Source organism: Desmodus rotundus, chromosome 8, assembly GCF_022682495.2.
Source record: "Desmodus rotundus isolate HL8 chromosome 8, HLdesRot8A.1, whole genome shotgun sequence".
Lineage (NCBI taxonomy): Eukaryota > Metazoa > Chordata > Mammalia > Chiroptera > Phyllostomidae > Desmodus > Desmodus rotundus.
Genome location: NC_071394.1, coordinates 99605980 through 99614128, shown reverse-complemented (window position 1 = coordinate 99614128; position 8149 = coordinate 99605980). Strand labels below are relative to the sequence as shown.

The 8149-nt window shown below is 53.4% G+C and overlaps 1 protein-coding gene across 1 annotated transcript in view; it reads left to right on the top strand.

Annotated features, from left to right (window-relative positions):
* The first annotated feature begins 4341 nt into the window (after window positions 1-4341).
* Window positions 4342-8149, top strand: part of SPSB4 (splA/ryanodine receptor domain and SOCS box containing 4) — a 71265-nt gene continuing 67457 nt past the window's right edge. Inside the window, exon 1 of the mRNA XM_024556368.3 lies at window positions 4342-4904. The gene's annotated coding sequence lies outside the window, so the exon portion shown is untranslated. The remainder of the gene's footprint in view (window positions 4905-8149) is intronic.

Below are 8149 nucleotides of genomic sequence, written 5' to 3'. Positions count from 1 at the left end.
CTCCTTTGACCAAATTTTAATTGGGCTCCTGTTTGACCAGACCCGACTTTGGGCTTCCCTCTGTCCTTGTGCAATCCAGTTTGAACAAGAATCCTGCTAAGTCAGTTTAGTGAAAATTTGCCACCCTTTGGCATCAGACCACCCTGGATATCTGATCAAATTCCTCATCCCTGACCCTGTCCTGCCTTCAGCAAGAACCCTGTTAGGTCAGTTTAGCCAGAATCCTCCCTTACCCTGATGTTTGCTCTCAGTAATTTTCTATCCACTGACCCCTACCCTGCTCCTGCTCCTTGGCCATGAATTCCTGCTTGTCCTTATTATGTTCAGAGTGGAGCCTGGTCTCTCCCCAACTACAACACCCCATTGTAGGAGCCCCCCTTGAACAGAGCCTTCCTTATCGTTTTTAATGGTGTCATAAATGATTTTTTAACATTCTGTTTGTTCACCTAATGAACTGTTGTTACAGGCCATGACATTGAATGTGCCACAGTTACATACATCAGCAGGGATGAGTCTAGTTAATCCAAAGAAGCAAGTCCTAGACAACAATTGCAGTGTAGCATGTTTTAGCAAAGTAAAAAAAATAATTACAACTAAATAAAATAATGTTTAGGCATATATATATGCCTAACATATATATATATGTGTGTGTGTGTATTAACAATCCAAGGAAGTGATAAACCTTAACAACCAGGACGGTGGTTTTATGTGAAGGGAAGGCAAAAGATGGGCTAGATAGGGAGCACATATGGAGATGTAGGGGCCTTGGGTTGGATGGTAAGTTCATGGGTGTTTATTATATTATGATAAATATAAAAATAAATAAGGGCCATGCATGGGTTAATGATGACAGTGTGTGATGAACCCAGGACTATGATTAATCCAGTTATCAGCATTCAGTGTATTAAATTAGAAGGAAAAAAGGAAGGAAGCAAGGGAAATTCCAGTGGAGCCAGCCTTTCTTCCTTCCAACCTTTGTCTTTCCTTCCTTCTGCCCATCTTCAATCATTTATTCCATAAACATTTATTAGATGTCTACTGTGTACTTGGCCCGAGGTTAGGTGCCATCCAGAGCACTGGGATGAATCAGTCACAGGCCTGCTCTAACCGAGTCACTGGCTGCTGCAGGAGTCAGGCAATCCCCAAAGGCACTGCAAAGCGTGGTGACAGAGGTAAGTCAAAAAAGTTCTGCAGAGCTCAGCGAGGGAGCCCCTTACCCACTCAGGGCTACTTAGGAAGACTGGAGACCTTTGTACTTTTGAGAAATTAGTACAATGACAATGTAGGTGGGAGTGCAAAGGCTATACTGGTGAATAAGACAGCTCTGCCTAGAAATGCTTACATCTTGGGAGCAAGGGGTGGCAGGAAAAGAGGTAATAGCAACAGTGGGACTGGACCCCTGAGGGAGGGAAGCACACTTGAGCCTGGGGTGTCAGGAGGCTTCCTGGGGCAGACCGCATGCACACAGGCAGAGCACTGAAGGGTGAATCAGAGTTCCCTGGGGAGTCTGTACCACGCAGAAAGGTCAGTGTGTGCAAACACCCGTGTCAGTGAGAAAGAGCTTGGCTCACTGGAGTTGCATAGAAGGTTTCAATGTGGCCTCACCCAGAGAATAGATGTGGGGAGTGAGACTAGTACACAGGAGCCAGATTCAGCTAAGAAGTGGGAAGACCATCCCGTGGGCCATGGGGTGCCTCTGAAGGATGTTGCAGGGGAGATTTTACTTTATGAAGACAGCTCTGGCAGTAAGGCAGAGGGGAGGGGGCTGCTGCAGCTGTTGGGGAAAGACATGGTGGTGCCTGAGCTGTTAAGAGGAACAAGATCGGAGAGATGAGCACCTTATGGGCAACAGCACACTGTAGGTTGAGCTCAAAAGAAGAAAGGGAGGGAGGGCAGAGACACGCAGACCTCACACACTGCCGTTCTCCTCCATGGCATGCACATCCTCAAAGCAGCTTCAGTCTCAAAACTCTCTCAGAATTGAGGATTTTTTCCTTGACTTCTGTTAAACCACAGTTGATCCTTGTGGAAGACAGAGAAGGAGACTGAGACTGCAATATCTAAAGCCTGGTAAGTAGATTATAAACTATGCCTGTTGGGAGAAGCAAGCAGTGGTGGGGTGCACAGCTTTGCAATATAAATAGCAGTTCTCCACCCCTCACTGCATGGCCCGCAGTGGACCTCCCGCTCCAGGCATGACTCTGCCTCAGTTCAAGCATTCCAAGAGTGCCGCAGATCTTCCCAAGAAGAGAAACACTTAGTGACACCTACTAGGTAACGCTACAACAGATAGCCAAACTCAGGAATGCTCAAACAGAAGCCACAGTTTTTCAATAACCTAATCTTGGAAGGGACAACCTATCACTTCCAAGGTGTTCTGTTGGTGAGAAGCAAGTCAATAAGTCCAGCCCACACCTAAGGAGAGGGGTTAAACCAGGGTGTGAAACCAAGAGTTGGGGATCACTGGGAGCCCTTTTAGCGGCTACTCAACTTAATTTGCAGAGTTTTCCTACACAGGATATCCTGGCTTCTCCCCAAATGGCAAGCTCTTTCCCCTGATACCCAGGAGCTGGTGTACTATTAGCTTGACAGTCTTCTTTAAACTCCTCTTTGCTTCTGATCTTCTTCCCTCGGATTTTCTTTCCTTACTCCCCAACCACATCCATTGACCCCATAGTAGCTTGCAGGGTGGGTGCTCCAGGAGCTTCGTGACAGCTGTGAGGAAAGACTGCTGTGCAGATCCCTGGAAAGAAAGTAAGTGTGAGGGAGGTCTGGACTGCCACTCAGGTCAGTTCAACTACATCCGCTCAACATCTGTTCTCGGCTGGGTACAGGGGATCCAGAGATGTGTAAAGTACAGATAGTTGCCCTCCTGGGGGTTCACAGTATTAGGGGGGAGACAGATGTACAAATGCAACGACAAAACAGTAGAATAATTGCAACAGATACTTGATCAAAACGCCCTTTTGTCACCCCACCACAACTGTTCTGATTCATGAAACATCGCCATCTTTGCTTGGGCTATCAGCAGCTTCCAGGCTGGTTTCCTCCATCCATCCACTCTGATGCTGAGAGATCTTTCTAGAATGTAAATCTGACAATGCCACTCTCCTGGTTAAAGGCTTCCCCAAATGATCTTGGAAAAAGGCTAAACTCTTGGGATGGCCGCCAAGCCCCTAGCCACTGTTTACCCCTCCAGCTTCATCCCATCACCTTCTGTTCCAGTCATACCACAGGCTCTGTGCTGTGACCATCCTGTCCCCCTGTCTCAGGAGCTGATTTCTGTAGCCACTTCCACTAGGAAGCATTCCCAGATTGCCCTTCCCAGTCTGGGAAAGGAGCCCCACAGCCTCCATCAAAGTATTTCCCTCACCGAGTTCCACTGTCTTTACTTGTTTGTGTCCCAGATGAAATGGGAGCTCTGTCTCTAGGCTTTTTGGTGCTTGGCCCAGAGAGGGCTGGTAGTGATAGAGGTGGGGGAGGGGAGGAATCAGACCAACTGACTGGAGTGGAGCTGAAGTCAAGTATGCGAGCACAGACAAGGGCCTCCAGAATAGGAACTTTCAATTTCCCCAAGGAAGCACAGACGCTAGAAGCACCCTTTTGGCCTCCACTAGGGCCTCACCTTCTGCCTTATCTCTCAGCTCAAACTCGAAAAGCAGCGGCCCACCGTCCACGCTGGTACCCGGCAGGGAAGAGACCCATTTCCCTTCACTTCGGGTGGGCCAGAAGGCCCTGTGAAGCAAGTGCAGTATGAAATTGGACTTCGAGAGATTAGTTGGAGCTTGATCTTTACAAATAAAGTGTGGATTTGTGTCTATGTAAGAGGATATTAAACGATCCTCTTTTCCCTGCTACTATTTCGCGCGTGCTTTGGGTAAAGACACCAACGCTTCGGAACGACCGTGGGTGTCTCCTCCCCCCTCAGGGATACCCACCCTGGTGTTTCAGGCGCACTTGAATGAATGGGGGAGGACCCGTGCTCATGAATGAGTGCGTGAGTTAGGGAGTGAGCAGGCAAGCGGGAGGGTGAATGGCGACGGCGCCACCGACTCTGCACGGGGGAGCAGGCGCGGGCTCCACTTCCCTCTCTCGCCAGCTGGTGGCCTCGGGAAGGTGGTGGCGCCAGCAGCGGCCCGAGCTGCTGGGACGGGCCCGGCCGGGGCGCGGGATGGTGGGGGAAGGGGCGTTCCCAGCGGCCGCGCCTTCCGCGGCTATTGGATTAGTGGCCTTCAGGGATGAGCTCAGCCGGATCGGCTTTCAGCTGCAGCCTCCGGGCAGCCCGGGAAGGCGGGGAGCGGGCGGCGGCAGAGGAGGGGGAGGTGGTGGCGGCTGCAGCATCCAGTGCTGGCCGCGGCGGCCGGAGCTCCCCGTGCACAAAGGCGCCCAACCCCTGGGGAGGGCGATGAGCGCACCGCAGCCCGGGCCCGGGCCCCAGCTCCAGCCACCGCTGCCTGCGCTAATGGCGCGGGGGAAGACGCAGGGCGTGCCAGGGGTCGGCGGCCGAGGCGCGGCCCACGAGCCCTGAGCTCAGGACTAGCTGCCCTCGGTGTCGGGCGCGGACCCTCGGAGCGGCTACAGCAAGGTCCTCGGCGCGTCCCAGGGATCCGCGCAGGAGGGTGCTTCCCCACTCCTAACCCGACCTCTCGCACCTTCCCGCTGCTCCCGAGCGCCAACTTCCCCAAGAACGCTCCAACTCCAGGCCACCCTGCCGGGCAGAGGGGGCGCTACTGCTGGGCACGAGCCCTGAGGACGAACCCCCTGGCGCCGGGCAGCAAGCCTGCATCTTCAGGGTAGATCGGGCGCCCCTGAGTGGGCGGAGGAGGCAGACGCCTCTCCCCAGAGTCCAGGACCTGCCAGTGCTGGCGATTCCTCCTGGGCAGGCGCTCGCCCTTTCTTTTATGGTGAGTATTCTCTAGCATCTGGTGAGGGGCGCCCTGAGGCGCGCGGGAGCGCGTAGCCGAGATCTGGCTGTGCGGATATCGTGCGGGCCGGCACTCCCCACAGCTGGCGCTCCTGGCTTGGGTCCCGTGAGGGTCCCCGGGCAGTCCTCTCTGCCGGCTGTAGCATTTGGAGCTCGGTGGTTTGCGCGCAGCTTTGGGGACGTTTGGGACCGGCCCATGGAACCTTAGGTTCGAAGCCTGCTACTTCTCGTAGTAGTGGAGACGACACACAAAAAAATTGCTCTCTCCTCCACCCCTCCACCCCCTGCCGTCACCCTTCCTTAGTTTGGGTCCAAGATCCGTCGTTCACTGTGTGGGTGGTGACCTTGGGCAAGTCGCCAAACCTCGATTTCCTCACTGTAGGAGGGGATGATATTGGTACCGGCTTTTAGGGGTATTGGCAGGATATACGCTTGTAGCTTGTGTAGACCTGTGCCTGGCACGTAGGAGCACTCAATCAAATGTTAACTAGCATTATCATCAGCGGTGTGAGCCCAAGCGTGCCGTCCAACTTTCCGGAGCTGCAGCATCTCCCTCATTTTTGTAATGGGGACCGTAAGTTGTGGGGGCCTGTTCATCGGGTTTGGGGGATTCGGAGCGGTGGAAGTTAAGCGCCAGTGCGCACGCAGTAGGCGCTGGTGAAGTGGTAGCTGTCATCCTCCCTCCCCTTTTTTTATTGACGCTGGGGTGATTGGGATAGTGTGCCCTGTTCCTGGCCAGTTCCTGGCCTTGCTTGGAGACAAACTTGGCTATGCTCAGGAAGGGAGGGTATCGCGGGCTCCCGGAGTCAAGGGCAGGGGGTTGGGGGTTGGGGTCTGGGAAGGAGGGAGGAGGCCAAGGACTGGAGCGCGGCAAACCTGTCGGTCCGGGTAGCACAGAACGCGCCATGGGCTCCAAGCCAGAAGAGAACGCGGGGCCCAGAACCTGTCCCTAGAGGGAGAAGCCGGGGCGGGGCGTCGGGGAGGGGGATGGCTGCTCCCACCTCCAGGCTGTGGAGCGTGGAGCAAGGGCTGCTGCAGACTGAGAGAGGAGGGCGCTTCTGTGCGGCCTTCACTAGGAAGTGGAGGGCTCTCAGCTCTGGAGTCAGGCTTGAGTTCAAATTCTGCCTCCACCACCCGCCTGCGGTGTGACCTTGGGCAAGTACTCTGATCTCTCCCAGCTCATTTTCCTCATTTTTTCCCATCCTCCTCCTGGGGGAGGTGATGAAAGTAGGAATTCTCTCCTCTCTAGGAATCTTTGCCCCCATCCTCCCCACACACCGCCCTGCCCCTCAATCTGATGAGCCTAAATCAGGAAGACTTGAAATGTTAGGCCTGAACCTGGAATAAACGCTATTAAAAGGAGAATGCAGTATCTGCCCACCCTCTTCCCTGCTGGTCACTGCACTCTGCACCCTTGGAAGAGGAGATCCGGGCACTAGATTCTCTCACCTTGGCGCCTCTACCCTCCAACCAAATCCTGCAGCTTGTCACTCAGGCTGATGAGGAATCCCTCCTCATCCCAAACCCTTCATTTATTTTAGGTCCTGATGATTAATGGCGTTCTTAGACAAAGTGTCGGTGGCATGGTGTAAACATGCTTTACACAAGGGCATAGCCCTCTGATTGATCCTTTTTTTAAACTTCCTTAAAAAGTGGTAATAAATGACATTTAAGCTACCCTTGCCAAACAACAAACAAAATTCAACTTGTCAGTCATTCCACTCAAATATCTCTGCAGTTTGTGTTTCTGTTTTATTTCAAAGTCGGATGCAGGAGGATGGAGGGCTGCTGTGGAGGCTGCCTGGCCTGCTTGGGTCTGGGATAGGGATCAATGAGTGTCAGCCAGGCAAGGGGAGGTGGGAGGGCTCCCAGGACACCAAGGCATGTGTTGCCTGGGGAGTCTGGTGTGACTGGTCTGCAGGGGGCCACGCTGGGAGATTGGGCATGGGAGAAATAAGCCAGAGCAGGTTTTTGGGACTCTTCTGTGCTAAGCTAAGGGGTGCGACTTCTCCTTGAAGAAGCCACCTGAAGAGTTGAAAGAGAAGATGGGTGGGCAGGATGGTCGGATTTATCCCTTGGTGGTGGGGAAGGTGGTTTGGGGGGTGTAGATTGGGGTCCTGGAGCCTTGTAAGGAGACCATTGTGGTCATCCAGGCAAGGGAAGTTGAAGACATTGAGTGAGAGAGACTGAGAGATGGGGGATCCTTGGCAGAAACAGGGTGTGCAGAGAGGAACCTGGCATGCCACAGAGGGAAGAGGCTGAGGGTCAGCCCTGGGTGCGTGGATTCTGAGATGCCAGTGGGTGCCTCCATGTCTGACATCAGGAGAGGATGGCTGTGCCTACAGGGGGAGGCTTGCGGCAGAAAGAAGCCAGCTGGCTTTACAAGGTCATTTGAAGGAGCCCTAGTCTGGGGTGGCCAGAGGCTTCCAGGTAGGTGGATTGGTGCTGAGGAGAGAAGGCAGGGCCAGAGACCCAGTTAGGGAGAATCTGCAAGGGCTGGAAATGCCAGTCTTAAAAGAAGACACATGGAGAGAGAGCTCTGAGCAGAGACTGAAGATGTGACCTAAAAGTCACCTCATTTAAGGGACAGGCAAGGTGGACTCTGGAGCCAGAAGGTAGCAGGAAGCTGCTGTGAGCCCTACATTTTCATGTGCTGGTATGTCCAGAGGAAGAGAGCTGCTCCAAAGTCACGCACCTGGCTCTGCTTTCTCCAAGAAAAAGTGAGGCTTAATCCAATTAGCTGGGCCACGAAGACAGCTCACCTGTCAGCCACACACTGAGATCTGCAAGTCTCACAGATTCCTGGAGCCAAGTGTCCTCTCCCACCTGGCGCTGCCTCCCTCTAGGTCTCCCTGTCTCCCCACTTCCTCACCACCCTCTCTTCCTCTCTAGTTTCCCCCCTAGAGTTTCAAAAATGATCCCAGAGACCCTGCAGGATTAACTGAGGAACCTTTGGAAATCCCGGCAGGTTCCCATTATGATATCCGAGATCAAGTCTGGGGCTGAATAGGTTCACTTTTCTTTCAGGTATCCCAGGTTCTTAGACAACCAGTTATACCAACTGGACAAGTTCAGCTTGGGAGAGAAATTTATTTTCTTCATAGGGTCTTCCCAAGAGGATCCCATTATGCAACACCCCAGCCCCCCACCCTGCCATCCCCTTACCTCCAGCTTTGCTCCAGGTTGAGCTGTCCTGGGCCTCACAGAGGCCAGCTGTCCTGTACA